Source organism: Propithecus coquereli, unplaced genomic scaffold (genome assembly GCF_000956105.1).
Source record: "Propithecus coquereli isolate 6110/MARCELLA unplaced genomic scaffold, Pcoq_1.0 Scaffold13, whole genome shotgun sequence".
NCBI lineage: Eukaryota > Metazoa > Chordata > Mammalia > Primates > Indriidae > Propithecus > Propithecus coquereli.
The window spans coordinates 7,994,512-8,011,284 of NW_012137191.1; positions in this window are offsets into that span (position 1 = coordinate 7,994,512).

Sequence of the window (16,773 nt, forward strand, 5' to 3'; positions counted from 1 at the left end):
TCTCTCTCTATACACACACACACACACACACACACACACACACACACACACTCAGAAGTATTTTTGTTTTACCCTTTGGGAATAAGTTGAAAATATTACAGTTCACTCCTAAATACTTCACCATGCCTTTCCTAAGAATAAGGATATTAAAGAAACTCATTTATTTTAAGATATCAATCAGGAAAAGTAAATGTAAATAAATTGTTAATTGTCGTGCACTAAACTCATTTTCTTAAATGGGAAATCTCCGTACTTTTCTCCTTACCAATCTGCAATTATGGCCTGGGCAGACCCTGAAGTCTAATAAAGGCCTATTGAAGGCTTATAAAGTAAAATGTTTTATGCCATAAGCAATTTTTAAAAAATGACCTATTTTATATAAATTAGAGTTTTATCAGCAGCAGCAGCATTCATGAAAACATGTGCTTTAGTATAGCAATAGAGTTGTGAAAAGATGTAAATGACTATGTAGACGCATCCAAAGACCTGAAGCTCAGCTTTGCAAACATTCTTTCCTAAGTCTTTGCTCAGCAGCATCTCTAGACGGTAACTCAGCTGTGCTGGAGTGGGACTGCCACACGGGGGTGGGACTGCCACAAGGGGTGGGACCGCCACATTGGGTGGGACCGCCACACTGGGTAGGACTGCCACACGGGGTGGGACTGCCACACGAGGTGGGACTGCCACATTGGGTGGGGCCGCCACACTGGGTACGACTGCCACACAGGGTGGGACTGCCACACGAGGTGGGACTGCCACATTGGGTGGGGCCGCCACACTGGGTACGACTGCCACACAGGGTGGGACTGCCACACGGGGTGGGACTGCCTTGCAATAATCCCTCCACCCCAGAGAAGTGCCTTACAGAAAAGTGCTCCTACGACTTTGCTTTTTCCCCATAGGTTTATCTCTGTATTCTAACTTTTCTTCTACCTTTATTGATGTACATTTCAGTCAATTCTACCTGAGGCAAATTTTCGACATGTAAACTCACCTCGATTAACAATTTTCTGTCCTTGAATTTCCTCTCTTCCAGTTTTGCTCAATTATCACAGAAAGACCTCACTCCCTGGCCATATCTTAGCCTTTCTCTTTTGCTTCTCTCTCTCTTTTTAATTGGGAACTCACAAAATAATCCCAATCACTACTAATTAGCTAGTTAATCTTTGGAAAATTGCTTAAAGCCTCCTGGGCCTCAGTTTTCTCTCCTGGAGACCTAGGATAAGTGAAGTCTATCCCAAAGCCAGCATTGAGAGTCAGCTCTGATCCTGTGAGGTGCTGTAAGTGGATTTTGGCCTCAACCTGCCTCAGTTTGTATTTCTTCTTTGGGTTTAAAAGGTTAATGACTACAAGTGAGTTACTTAACTTTTCATACCTCAGTTTCCTCATTTGTAAAGCAGGTGTGTTAATAAGAGTATCTCAACTTCATAAAGTTGAGTTAATGTTTATAACCAATAACCCCGACTGTCACTGCAATAATGTATTTTTTTTTCATTGATATGATGGCCAAATAGTAACTTCCAGGTATGTCCCTCCACACGAACACCTCATTCAACAACTATCCACACAAGCAAGCACCTTCAGAAGAACCAAAAATCAGGTGAGTGATCATACTACCTGGTGTTAACATTATATCAAGGAAAGAGGCACTGAAGAGGGCAGAAAAGACAATCCTGCATCGCCTACACCCCTCTCCCCCATTTCCCGGCAGTGCCAAGCCAGAACGGTGAGTGTAGAGAGAATCTGTGTGCCCAGGGGAGGGAGAGTGAAGCGACTGTGGGATTTTGCATTGAAACTCAGAGCCACCCTGGCACAGGGAACACAGCAGAGGGCAGAATTCTGCTGGTGCCCACAGAGAGAGCATTTTGACCAGCCTGGCCAGAGGGAAATCCTGTGCCCCAAAGCCCACCTTCTAGCTCGCCCCACGGCCAGCAGAAAAAGAGCAGCCTGGGGCCCTGGGGCCCGGACTAAATTCATAAGGCAGTCGGGCGACAAGGGCTGCAATCCTTGGGCAATTCCTGTGGCTGCGCTGGCTCAGAGCCAGTGGACTTGGGGTGCACGTGACCTAGTGAAACACCAGCAACTATGGCCAAGCCTATGTGCCTATGTCACTCCTCCCCCAACTCCAGGCAGTGTGGCTCACGGAGAGTCTTTTTCCACTCGAAGAAAGGGAAGAACTCATAGGACTTTGTTTTGCAATTTGGCTAGCAGCCCAGCCACAGTTAAAAAAAAGTACCAAGCAGACCCCTGAAACCTGAGTCCAGGTCTTAGTTCCTGGATGGCAATTCTGGGCCCCACCCTGGGCCAGAAGGAAACATGCTGCCTTGAAGGGAAGGACTAAATCCTGGCAAGATTCACCATCTGCTTACTAAAAAGCCCTTGGGCTTTGATTAAACATCAGAGGTAGCCAGGCAATAGTCATCACAGGCTTCGAATGAGACTAGGCTGGCTTCAGGTATGACCTGGTGCTGGTGGCCATGAGGGAGTGCCCATGTCAGTCCTCTCTCAACTCCAGCAGCCCAGCACAGACGAGTGAGAGACTTTGCCTGGTAAGCCAGGGAATCCTCTTGTATCTTACCCAAGTTCACCAAGGCAATACCAAATGCCCAGACATTAATGAACATCCGCAAGCATCAAGAGCATCCAGGGAGACGTGACCTCACCAAACGAACTAAAGAAGGTACAAGTGACCAATTACAGAGTGATGGAGCTAGGTGACCTTTCAGACAAAGAATTCAAAATAGCTGTCCTAGCTTAAGAATTCAATTGACAAATTAAGAAATGCTTCAGAGTGTTTCAACAGCAGAATTTACCAAGCAGAAGAGAGAATTGGTGAGCTTGAAGATAGGCTATTTGAAAATACACAGCCAGAAGAGAAAAAAGAAAGAATAAATAAAGAGGAAGCACGCCTACAAGATCTAGAGAACTTGATTATTAAATGCCTTGGGGTGGCCTTGTTTGGATTAAATCTGCTTGGTGTTCTATGACCTTCTTGCACATAAATATTGATATCTTTCTATAGGTTTGGAAAGTTCTCTGTTATTATCTCTTTGAATAAACTTTCTACACCAATCTTTCTCTCTCTACCTCCTCTTTAAGGCCAATAACTCTTAGATTTGCTCTTTTGAGACCATTTTCTAGATCTGAATTTAATAAAGCAACATCTAACTTTGCAGAGTGTGGGCGCTGATTAACAGTAATCAGTTCTAGCTTGATGTAGGTAATCAGAAAAATTATAAATATGATCTCTATACTTAAAACATTAAACATCAACTTTTAAAAGAAAGTATACAGCTTCAAAATGCATTCCATGTGCTATAAATTTTAAAATATGCACTTTTTTAAATGAAATTCAGAGTTCATTCCAAAAATTCTCTCAGTTTAAATTCAGTTTTTATGCTAAATCAATAATTTTGAAGTCTCCTGTTCTCTTCTGCCTCCTCCATACATATAGAATAGAAATACCAGAAAAGCATGGCTTTTTCTATGAATAGGTAAAATTCATATGCGAGGATAGTATAGGAAAGAATACATATTCCACAGTAATCTCTTTTTGTAGTTTTACTGAAAGCACTACTTTTGCAATTATGCATGCCTATATTATAATAACATGCAAGTAAAATGAGCAATCCTGGTTCTGGGGAAACTTTCTTTAAAATTCCTTTGTAAAATATTCTTGCTTTTTCTTTTGCAAATCTGCTTAAATAAAAAACAGAAAATCTGAAAGGTTTCCAAAAGACTACCATACATACCCTATCTTACTATATTGTAGGCAATGTAACTGGAAGTTAAAACTTTTTGTATAAAAGGTTTCTTTCACACATATCCATGAGAAAACACAAAGACACCAACTGATGAAAAGGGTATGAACAGAAAACTAGAAAGAGGAGCTCAGTGGATTTAAGGGAATATGTCAATAACACTCAAGAAAGCAAATTAAAACAAAATGTCAATATTCACCTTAATTAATGTTTTCATTTTCTACCACAAATGGGTGGTTTAAAACAATAGAAATGTATTCTCAGTTCTGGAGTCTAGAAATCTGAAATCAATGTATTTACAGGGGCATGTTCTCCCTGAAGGCTCTAGGGGGGTTCCTTTCTTCCCTCTTCCTGCTTTGGGTGTATACCCTCAGTCCTTGGCATTTCTTGGCTGGCAGCTGCATCACTCCAATCTCTGCCTCCATCTTTGCATGGCCTTCTTCCCTCTGTGTATGTGTCTCTGTGTCCAAATTTCCCTCCTCTTATAAGGATACCAGTCATGAGATTATGGTACATCCCAATCCAGTATGGCCTCAGCATAAATTGATTGCATCTACAAAGACCTTACTTCCCAATAAAGTCACATTCTGAAGTTCAAGGTTGGGGCGGACACTATTCAACCCAGTAAGTACAGTTAGCAAGAATTTTTACTTAATGGTGCGTCCAATCCTTGGAGTCAACCAAGACACATCTTTATCTCTGACACCACATCCAATCATTAGCAAGCCTGTTACTCTGTTTAAAATATCTTCCAAATCTGACTTTTTCTCACCATCACCTCTTTGTCTGTCCTGCTGCAGCAAACTCCTTCCTGGTTTTCTCTGACCTTGTCTCCCTACATTCTCTCCTCCACGCCACTCCAGGATAAGCCTTTGAAACCTAACCATGGAATGTCATCCCTTTGTTCAAAATCTGTCAGGAGCTTCCCATCACACTTAAGGCCTTACCTGCACCAGGCCCTGGGTCCCTCTCAGCCCTCATTTCTAGCTTTTCTCCACCTTGTTCATGCCTCTCAGGTAACTCTGACCCTCGTGTAGGACCTCTGTGCTCCCACATCCAGCCACGTTCACTTGCTCTTCCCGCTATCTGAAATGTTCTTCCTCAACATCTTTCCACAGTTGGTTAACTAACCATGTTCAGATCTCTGCTTAAATGACATTTCTTCCATGAGTCCTGCCTTTCAGCTAGTTATAGGTATTGAGTACTAGAACATACACAGGAGTACAACCTAAAGGAGAAGCTAAGCACTACCTGATAAACTAAACCAGCATGCTTCAATCCCTCTAAATTTGGTGCTTCTGGTAAACTGTATTGGAGAATGCAGTTTAGATCTGAAACAAAAGTGAGGTTTCCTAATCTCTTCTCTCTGAACTGAAGGCAGCTGATCCCATGGCTGATTCAGTAGGCTCAAACGGAACTGCTCATCCAGTTGCAGGAAAAGGTGTAACTGAGTCAGAGAACAGTGGTTCTCTCTCCCACGTGGGGAAGCCTACCAGGTATAAATACCGCTCAGCCAAACAAGCACAGTAGAGCCCCTTGTGCCTGGATGCAGGAAGTAAATGAGCATAGCATGTTTTCAACCTCAAACTATAAGGCATAATGAACCTGCCCAATATTAAATGTGCACCAATGAATGTCAAGTTCTAAGTAACCAGAGTTACCATCTCCTTGATTAAGGAGTGTTGTAGGTTGGATTGTGTCCCTAAAAAAGATATGTTTAAGTACTAACCCTCAGTACCTGTGAATGTGATCTTCTTTGGAAATAGGGTCTTTGCAAATATAATCAACTTAAGATGAGATCATACTGAATTAGGTGCAGTATGAGATCATACTGTAATTACTTGTGTCCACATAAGAAGAGGAACATTTGGACACAGAGATGCACGGGGGCAGAAGACCCTGCGAAGACAGGCAAAGATTGATGTGATCCAGCTGCAAGCCAAGAATGCCAATTGCCAGCACCCACCAGAAACTGGGAAGAGGCAAGGAAGAATTATTTTCTAGAGCTTTCAGAAGGGAGCATGGCCCTACCAACACCTTGATTACAGAATTCTAGCATCCAGAACTATGAAATAATAACTTTCTGCTGTTTTAAGGTACCCAATTTGTAGTACTTTGTTATGGCAGCTGTAAGAAACTAATACAGGGATGAATAAAGAAGGATTGGAGAGAAAATCTGCAAGTGTTCCTTCCCCTCCAACTCTCCCCTGAGTGGGAGAAAAAAGCTTTTGCAGAAGTTTTATCAACCCTATTGATAGAAGCAAAAATGAAAAAGAGATACTGTCCAATGTTTTATTCTCTCTCATCCCATTGGACAAAATAGCCAAGCCTATGCTCAAGCACCCATCTCCCTCAGGCAATCAGCTGAGCATCAGGGCCACCCTGCCCCACCTTCCTGAACCTTCTTCTCTTGAAGCTTATATCTGTTTTTCTGTGTCTCCCTGGCTCAGGAAACTGGAGGGTTCAGCAGTGGGCCCCCGTGATCTCTGAAATCAGTCAGAAAGAGATTTTAATGATTTAATTCTATAGATGTGGTACACCCTAACCCCAAAATTTATTTTCTTTTCTATTTCTTATTTCAGAATATGCTCAGCCATTAGTCTTAAAATATTCACCAGAGATTGGTTATGAATTAAAATAACATTGTCAGCTCCAATTTTGAAAATGAACCTTTTGTTCCCATTATTAAATTCCCATAAAGAAATTAAAATCCAAAAGTAAAGCCTCTTTCTGTTTGTGAATTTAAGTTCAAAGAAATTAAAGTTCAATATTCTTTCTTTTCTAATTCCATTTCACTTCAGTCTCAGTTTAGGGGCCTCCCTGATACCCTTGGTGTGGGCCACCTTCCCCTGGAACAGCTGAGTTCCTTCAATCCCCAGGGAGCTGATTTCATTCAACACTGAGTTTCTCAGTGTCCCACTATGAGAAGACAGCTCTCAATAGGTTTTTTGAATCTGAAGTTCCTTCAGGGAAGTCATTATAGTTTGTTCCTTGTGAGCTTGCCTCTTGTGTTATTATCAGTGTTGTTAACTTTAATAAGAATCATATTATAATAATAGGTCATATAATAGCATATTTACTATGTGCTTAGGCACTAATCTAAGGCCATTATGCATTTTATCTCATTTAATCTTTTCAACAGTCCTAGGAGATCCGAATCTTATTCCTATTTTACAGATAAGGAAACAATGGCACAATTAACAATAATGACAACGACAATTGCTGAAGTTAAACCCTGGCAGTGTGGTTCCAGAGTCTGCAGTCTTAACCTTTACAACCTTGCTTTTATAGACTGTGTTTGATTTTTGGAAGATCAAGTCATAGACTTTCATCAAGACACAATTTGGCCTCCTTTTCTGAGCAACGTCCTTTAAAACAGTTAGACATGGGTACATCTCATTACCTTTTTTTTCTTTCCTAGCTTGACATCTAAGTTCTCAGCATTTCTCCTAAATACCTTTGCTTCTTTTTAGTTCCATTAACAAGCCTTCCTTTACTTTTGCTTTGTGTTGCTGCTCTTTCTAGAATGACTACTTTTCTTTCATATCTGACTTGTCTTTGATATTTTTTCCATGAGATACAAATACATAGATATTTATGTAAAAAAATTATTTAAAGTATCTAAAGGAATGATGATCAAGTAAAGTTTCACTATTGTTAAGCAAGATTATTTTTGTTTTCTTTAATGTAGGTACTTTGGTCAATTTTTCTTTTTATTTCATATTCTTTTATAATGAATTTTTAATAATGTACCTAAAAGTTTTTACAGAACTCTTTTCTTTTTTTATCTCTTTGTGGGAATCCCAAGTAAGAAAGTATATTTGCCCAGTAGTCAATTAAAGATGTAACAAATAACAACCTACATAGATACGTGTCACTTCTAAGATCAAGGAACTTCTTTAAACCAGTCTTTCCTACCAATGTCCCTTTAAAAGAAAAACCTACATGCTTTATTACAAAACTGAAGCTGGTCATTGCACAAGTCCTTTAGGAAACCGCAGGTCCTGGCAGTTGTCCATATTCTGTCTGATATTTCCTTACACGCCCAGTTATGACAGGCAGTTTTCTTAGTTGGAAGAAGATGGATTAGGGGGAGTCTGATTTTGGAGTCAAGCTTCTTCTTACACCTCTACAGTTATTTGCAAGGAAACTTACACAAATCCAAGTCATGCAAACAGTTACATTTCACAGTAGGTATGTTGTACAAATGGCATACAAGCCTCTCCATTGTGCACTAAGTTCAAACTCTTTTATGGTAGTTCTCTTCGGAAGTGCCTTTTAGTTAGCAGTTAGTTAATAATGTTGTAAGTGGAAAAATTAATACAAACTAACAAAAAAAAGTTGTGAGGAGGTGCTCAGAAGAAATTATACAATCTACTTTTATCTAGGACCTATGGCAAAACTGTACTTTCCATTTTAAATGAAAATTATGTTCCTCTTTCACTAACAGTTGATTTGGGTTTTTCCATAACCATTTTGCCCAGAAAAAAATGAAGCAATTATTTTATGACATAAAAACTAACTAGTATCATAAGCTTTTAGAATTTACTGAGTACTAGAACTTGATTTTTATTTCTTCCCTTCAATTCCTGATTTAATAAACGTCAATTTGTGCACATTTATTTATTACAGTATAACAAATTACCCCAAAATTTAGTGACTTAAAACAATAAGCATTTTTTATCCTCACAATTTCTGTGGGTCACGAAATTTGGGAACAGAGTAGCTATGCGATTCTGGCTTGGGTTCTGTCATGAAGTTGCAATCAGAAGACAAGAGGATCTCCAGTCATCTGAAGGCTTGACTGGGCTGGAGGTTCCAGTTCAGAGCTGGCTCACTCACATGACTGCCAAGTTGTTGCTGGGTTTTGGTACGAGGGCCCAGTTTTTCCCCTGTGAGCCTCTCCACAGGCTGCCTGAGTGTCCTCATGATATAGTGGAAGATTGACTTCCCCCAGAGAAACAATCCAAGAAAGAGCAATGTAGTGGCAGCAATGTCATTTACGACCTAGACCTAGAAGTCATACACTGAAACTTCTGCCGCATTCTAGTTTTTAGAAGCACTAATTTTAGCTCACATTCAAGAGGAGGGAAATTAAGCTCAACCTATTGAAGGGAGGAGTGTCAAAAAGGTGTGGACATGTTTTTAAACCACTAGACTATTACTTACTTTATTCCTTACTTATTATAAAGAAAATTTAACATAAATCCAAAATTCTATTAATTGGTAATTTATCTTACTCTCAAATATTTTTTAAACTTTCTCAATAAGCTTACTTAGCAACCCATATATCCTGAAAATTCTTTTTCATAATTTTATAGCTTCTCAACATAGAAGCTTATTCCTGCTTGTACCATCAATATGATAGTTAAACATATTAATGTTTTGATGTACTATTATAGATTGTGAGATTCTTTACTAGAATTTGAGACCTGAGATTTTATAGTTTTTGCAGGTGTTGTTCATTTATCTCTACAGCCTTAGAGTTTGCATCATGCCTGGCACTTGGTCAGCACTCAATAAATGGTGAATAAATAAATGAAGCATCTGTACTCTTTTGCTTTGTCCAGAATTCCTGGCTCAAGCATCTCCCATCATAGTCAGAAAGTAAAATAAGGGATTTTATAAAAATATTATGTTTTGTGCTCTGACAAGTTATGGAGATATATATATATATATATATATATAAGATAATCTTAACATATAGATGATAATTTTCATATTCCTATGAATATGAGAGTCAACTATGAAACAAATAAAAAGTAATGAGGTAAGAGTACTGAGTAGAAGAGACTGATATATCCATTTGTTGCCTCTCTCTCCCTCTCTCAACTCTTTCATAAGATCTGAGAAGAGATGTAAAAGAAGATTTTAAAAGAATAAAACCCAACAGTGCTGAAAAATAGGGAGAAAATGTCATCAACAAAGTGGGACGTACAAAGGGAGCTGAAAATGTATAAAGAGAAACAAACGACAGTGGAGAGTGGAAGAGCAGAGGGAAAATACCCAGTGAAATGCAGCAGGCTAATGGGCCACACAGAGGCCCTTGGAGTAAGTGGTCATGAATGGAAACTAAAGGCAATCAGAATAATTTTGTGACTTTCTCCAGCCACATTCAGCTGCTTGAGGACAGGCACAGAAGAGTGTTCAGTTTAAACCATTGTTGGGGTTTTGCCAGAAGTAACTGGAGGGAAAGCAAGTCAAGGGAATAGATGGTGAGTGCAGGGAAGAGATGCATGAATCTAATGGTAGACCATGGACCTAGAGCAGAGGGGTAATAAGAAGGGAGGGTAGGAGGGAAATGGATAGCAAAAAGGTAGTAGGTTCAATAGAGTGGAGATCACTGGGGTTGAAGGATTGTTGGTAGACATGTTAGCTGGAAAGATGGAGGTGGTAGGAGAGTGGAATATTTGGGATTATGATTATGGAATATTTGGCCATGACAATTTCTAAGATAACATCATAGAAGCAGGTAATTGGCATGAAGTGGAGGACAAGATCACTGGAGGAGAAATAAACAAACTAAGAGACCAGTGTTCTCATAAGTATGCTATGAGGGAGACTCAGAAAAGAAAACTATTTAAACCCAGAATTCTTTATTTCTCCAAATTATCAATCAGGTATGAGCAAAAATTAAAGATTTTTTTAATGCAATAACTTAGATAACAAACCACCCATATACCATAAATAAAAGTAGGCTAGGCTGAACTACAGAAAAATAAAATCTATTACCCCAAACAAAACAAAGTGGTGTTAAAGAAATGGCTAGCACCTGAGTATGACCCAAAAGAAGTGAAGCAAGGCAGAAAAATATTAAAAGAAGATTTATTATAGTCAGACACTTGGGTAGTTTTCCTTCAAATAGCAAAATTTAATTGACCCAGAATCTTTGACACCAATCACACTGCACTGAGAGTTCTACAGTGAATTCCCATCATATGCTACACTTCTAAACCTTTCATGCTTTGTACATAAGTTGATTACACAAATTGAAGTCAAACACAATGCTTATCATTTGAGAATACAAATAATAATCACAGTTACAGTAAAAATGTAATATTCTTGACAATGTAAAATAACTAAAAGACAGTCAAGGGTGAGAGATGGAAAAGAGGGCAAGGTGAGTGCACTAATTTCTCCATCTTTCATGGTGGAAGGTGGTAGATACTGCATAAATCAATATAAATAGGGAGTTCAAGTGTATTATTTCAAGGAGAACTAATATTGAGACTATAAATAATTTGGAAAGTGGAAGTGCAAGTGAATTAAATTCCTCATATTTCATAGCAGGTAGATGTAGCAACAAATTGAGGTAAATGATTACCATATATAGGTATAATCATAACCTCAAAAGAGCAAAAACAAACTGTTGAGAGTAGATTCATTTGGGAAATGAAACTGAGCCTGGGGCTTGAGAAGAAGAATTATTAGTATTTATTTTCTTCCCTGTGAATGCTTTAAATAAAATAATTTTAACTTTGAAAAATATATTATTTCTATCTTTTAAAAAAGTGACCTCTAAAGGAATCCGGAGACTGGGGGAGGGTTTGGGGTAGAGAGAAAGCCATATAGTTAATGTCAAATCTACTTCTTTGTGGGTTATTTTAGGATATAAGTCATTGTAGATTTACTTACATTTATACGGATTTACATTATTTTATCCTATTGTGACAATAAGAAATATCACCATTTTTAGCTTAAAAACAATTACCTACTGACCTCATTTTTTCTTCTCTTTTTCATCATTATTGGTAGGGTTACAGTGTCCTTTGTCAAAAATGAGAAAGGAAGGAAGGAGAAAGGGGGAGGGAGGGAGAAGGGACAGGAGAGAGGGAGGAGGTAGGGAGAGATAACAGACAGTGAGAAACTCAAAGGTCAGGTTGAAGTTTAAAAGAAGCGGATCTGAGAGTTGAACATATGGAATAGAGACAAGATGAGTCATAAACAGCATCCATCATCTAAGTGACAAAGCTTGTATTTTATTTCAGGTAGTTTTGCTATTAATGTGATTTTTCACATATCTCAGCGAGGCATCCATAAACAGGTTTATCAAACACTGCCAAATAAGTTTAGTATATTAGATGACTCTTCATATTGTGCTCGGTGATAGATTATAAATAATTCAATAAATGTAAAAAAATTATTACTAACATAATTATTCAAATAAGTGATTACAGATACTTTCAATTGTTCAAATGAAAGGTTACTGATATGTTCAATTATGAAAATTTTCGCTATATATATTAGTTCTAGTGGTTCACAACTCTAATTTGGAGCAATCTATTCTGCTCATTTGAAATAAGTCTGAGCTGGAAAAAAATAAGGAAAAATGTTATCCTTTATTCTTGATTCTGTAGCCTAATGCTTCTCTCTCTTTCTCTTTTTGTTAATTCTTCTATTTGTATCATCAGTTCAAGACAAGGCAGGTCCATTAGAATAAAATAACCAACATACAAGAGCTATAACATAGTTGAAATAAAGATATCTTTATATTATTTATTCGTTTATACTCTTTCTTCTTACACATATGATAGCTTTTTTTATAAGATCCTTTTTGTGTTTTAAGATAACTCTCTTGCTTACCAAAATGAGATCATTCTTTTTTTTTTTTAACATGATTTTTTGAAAAGAGGACTGGTTCTGTATATGTATTTCCATAATTTATCTTGTATTACAATTCTGGCCTTTTATCTTCTTATTTACAGAGTTAAAGTATCTGTTTCCTTAAAGAAACCTTAGTTCTTAATATTCTGGCCATTTTTCCAAGTTTTATTTACCCATTTTTCCGTTATAAACCCAGAAGGAAGAATTAGCTGCTTTCCAATTTTTGTCTCCATGTGAAAAATTCCAACATCATGGAGAGAAATCAACTAAGAATACGGCATCACTTCATCAGAGGGTAACTTCCAGGTAAGCGGTATTGAAAGAGAAAATGAATGTGTCAAATTGTTGTTCTAAAGTAGGTTTCAGTGTGAATCCATATGCATTTTAAAAAAACAATTTTGCATTTTGAATTAATGAAAAGATTCTAATATTTCAATTTATATTTCAATATTAATGTTTTCCTGTTTGCCTTTATTGATACAAAATTTAATTAATTTAGCTTGCATTTCATAGGTAATATAGGAAAGATTAATGCAGAGTAAGATTTTCAATTAGAAAGTAAAGATGTGATGCATGGTAAAAAAGACAAACTATTCTGGAATAAAATGGGAAAGTGCCAAGGATTTTGAGGCAAATATCTTATGCTGTTTTTCAATTTTGTAAAGAAAGCTTTGACCTTTTCCTTATATGAAATCTATAAATTAAAAGCAATTGGGATTACTGGTTCAAAATAGAAATAAATTAGTAACTCCAAGAAAGCCTCACTCAATTTCCCTTTAAATTGCCAATGAAAATACAGAAAAGCAGATGAAAATTCACAATATTGAAACCTAAGACTCTTGGACCTCTTTGTGCCAGAATCTCAAAATAAATTCTGTCAGTGATAAGGGTGGTAGTAAAAGATCAGGAGAAAATAATTCAAGTGTTGCCTCATATGTAGGCTTCATTTTATTGAGAGAGATAGAGAACGTGAAAAAAGACTGAAAAGTGCTTTCTATCTGCCCATCCTTGCATAAAATCAGCAGCCAAACAATACTTCACAGTGCTACTCTACGGCATAGCAGAGAACCGGCATCCAACTCCTTCCCTATTTGTTTCCTATATGTACACAAAGACAAAAACTCCCAGCATGCAGGGGCAACTGGTGGGGTAGTTCTTTGACTTAAAGAATGTACTGTTGACAAAAGTAAAAAAATATGGTTACAAATAAGGAAAAAAAATAGCCTGGAGATAAAAATTCTTCATGTACTAGTTCAAAGTATCAGAGGACCAGTAGGTTTCGGAAGAAAACTATCTCAGAAGATAATGGAAACATCTAGTGGCAAATCTGAGTATATCAGGCTACATTTCAGCCAGAGATTTCAAAAACTTACCCAGAGTAGGACCTTAGCCATTCATTCTCTGGTCTATTGACAAACACTGAGACTTAGCACTGAATCTCTTTGTATGGGAATTTGTAACACACAAAAAATGTTGAACCTCTAGGGGGAGAATTTTACTATATAAAAGAATGTAACAACTAAAATGTTTAGAGGCAATATATTTCTAAAAATACCAGATCCTGAAGGAAATTTTAATAAGTTGTTACATCAACAAAGGAGTCATGGCTTCTATGAAGAGAAAGTCACAGAAAAATAAATAATAGAGAAACCAAAAGCATCACTGTAAGATAAGAAAGTAATAGAAGAGAAGAAGAGGGGAGGATGAACACAATACGATCGAAAGGAAAAATGCTGAGATTAGAAAGTTTCTGCAAGGAAACCCAAACCATAATGACTAAATTAAAATCTGCACTAAAGGCTAGAAAAAGCAGGATTACTATTGTAGAAAATGTAATCAGTATTGTAGGACAGTGTTTCTCACAGTTTAGTGTGCATGCAAATCACCTGAGGTTCTCGTTAAAATACAGATTCTGATACGGTAGGTCTGGAGCCCGACACTGTGCATGTCTAACAAGCTGTCACTACTGCTGGTCAAAGCACTGCATATTGTGTAGCCAGGCTGTAGAGGGCAAACTTGCACAGCAAGCTTGAAATGGACCAACATGAAATAATTAAAGAGAAGATGGTAGATATGGCTGACAATGAGCAAAGGGATATTTGTGTTTCTAAAGAAGAAATCAGAACAAATGGAACAGCAGCAATCATTAAATATATAATTTTTAAAAATTTTCCTGATGTTAACTTAGACCTGAAAATGCAAGAAAAAAAGCCATCACTATTTTGTGTGCAAAAGTCAGTGAAATGTTCTTCTGCCTATTCCAGCAAACTAAAAAAAAAACAAAACAAGACAAAAAAATATATATAACAATCATAACCAAAGAAAAGAAAAAAGGCATATTTTAAAGTGAAACAAGAAATAAGCAGACCTCAGAACTCTTGGTAATTTCACTTAGCTAGAAAAATATTTGTCATAGACATTTTCATAATAGGAGAAAATGCAAACAATATAAATGTTTCAGCAGTAAGTTGTTTAAAAATTGTGTTAGATTCATGAACTAGAAATTAAATATCCTTTAAAATTATATAGCAAAAACATAATAATATAGAAAATATTCACAATATATTGTAAAGTGAAAAAGGAAGGTTGCAAAACAGCATGATTGCCACTTCCGTAAAAATGTGCATAAATGAAAATGTGAATATATGTTTTAAAAAAGGTAGAAGGATATATTCCTGCTCCCTAATGGGGAATTCCAGGTGATTTTTTTTTATTTTCTTCTTTCCAGCTGGTATTTTCTAAATTCTCTATAGAAAAAGTAAAATGGATCTATAAAAAATATGTAAAAAGTAGAAATCACTGGCAGTACCTATCACTGGGCACTTTATGTCCACTGTCTTATTTCATATTTTACAATAAATATCTAAATAGTTTTTAAATTAAATAGGCCTTAATGATGTCCAGGAAACATTAATAACTACTTACCTGGAGGAAAATTAACAGGACAATCAGGAACAGACACCATTGCTATAACTTGACTTCTCCTGTCTGAGGAAATTATTTTCTTGTCCCATTTCTGATTTTTAAATATTACAAATCCTTCAAAATCTTCAAAAAAGAATATGATAACACACTTCAGATTTTTTAAGACGTCATTTTTTTTGCATTCCTTGTTCAAGGTTAACTTGAGTAGGTATTGTTTTATAGCTGTAAGTGTGGGAGGAAATGAAGAGAGAGAGAAAGACAGAGAGAGAAAGAGAGATTCTTGCCAAGTAATTGCATTAAATATTCTCTTGGTGGAAGCGGGGAATGTCAAAAAACTAGAGAAATTGTGCAAATTGATAGAATAAATTAAAGTCTTGTAAAATCATTTTCCACATCATTAGAACATTTGTTTTCAAATGTCAGAAGCAGATGAAATAATTTTACTACAGATATTGCTTCAAGGATAAAGCTAAAGCTCACAGAGCACTAGAACAATGAATGATGCAAAACATCCCAAAAGTGTACATTAAGACTAAATTGCACATTGAACAGAAAAATAGTGCTCTAAAATTGAACTTTTGAGTTGTTTCTGTATGGATTTAAGATAAGTATACATGCTGAAATATTGTAAAACATAGATAGTAATATCTGCCAGCCGTGTTTATTAAGATTCAATGCACTTTGGAGCATTAAAATGCCAAATGATACAATTTGTTATGTTGAATTTTAAGACATTTCAGGCAGATTATTAGAACATTAGAACAAATCACCTGTGTTTATTTTCTGCTATCAATCTTCCCACTATTGTTTTTTTTCTCTTTCTCTCTCTCCTATCATTAACAATTTTCATTTATTTGGTATTTGTAGACAATTCACCTTCTTGAAAATCTTTTCTTTTACCTTTCCTTTCTTTTTTTTTTCCTGTCTTTCTTCCTTCCCTTCAGCTCCCTCTCTCTCTTCCTTCCTTCCAACTTTCTCTATCTCCCTCCCTCTGTCCCTCCCCTCTTCCTTTCTTGCCCTCTTTTTTCCTTGATCTTCTATTATCCAGATATTTACTTTAATGCCAAAACGAATGCTACTTTTAAATTCATTCTTTCATTTTAAGCTTTAAACACCTGACCTTTCTGCCTATTTAATCTTTTTTTCTTCAGCTTTACCCAGTAGTCAAGGGCAGCTAATTAATTAGCATCCACAGCAGAGGAGAAATGATTGTAACTGCTTGAAATGTCTTTTATCTCACTATTGAATTGTATTTAGAATTTTATGAAGTCCGGTTTGGTTCAGCAGGCTTTTCCCTGTTTCTTAAGACCCTTGATCTTGGCATCCTCAGGTTAAGTGGAATCGCTTGCTCTGAACAGGATAGTTTTCTTCTTTACATGATAATAGCCATATAATGTCTGTGCTAGGAAAGGACATTGACTTCAGATTCATGGCTCATTATGAGACTGTGCAGAGTTTCCAAAAAGGATCTAAACATAAATGC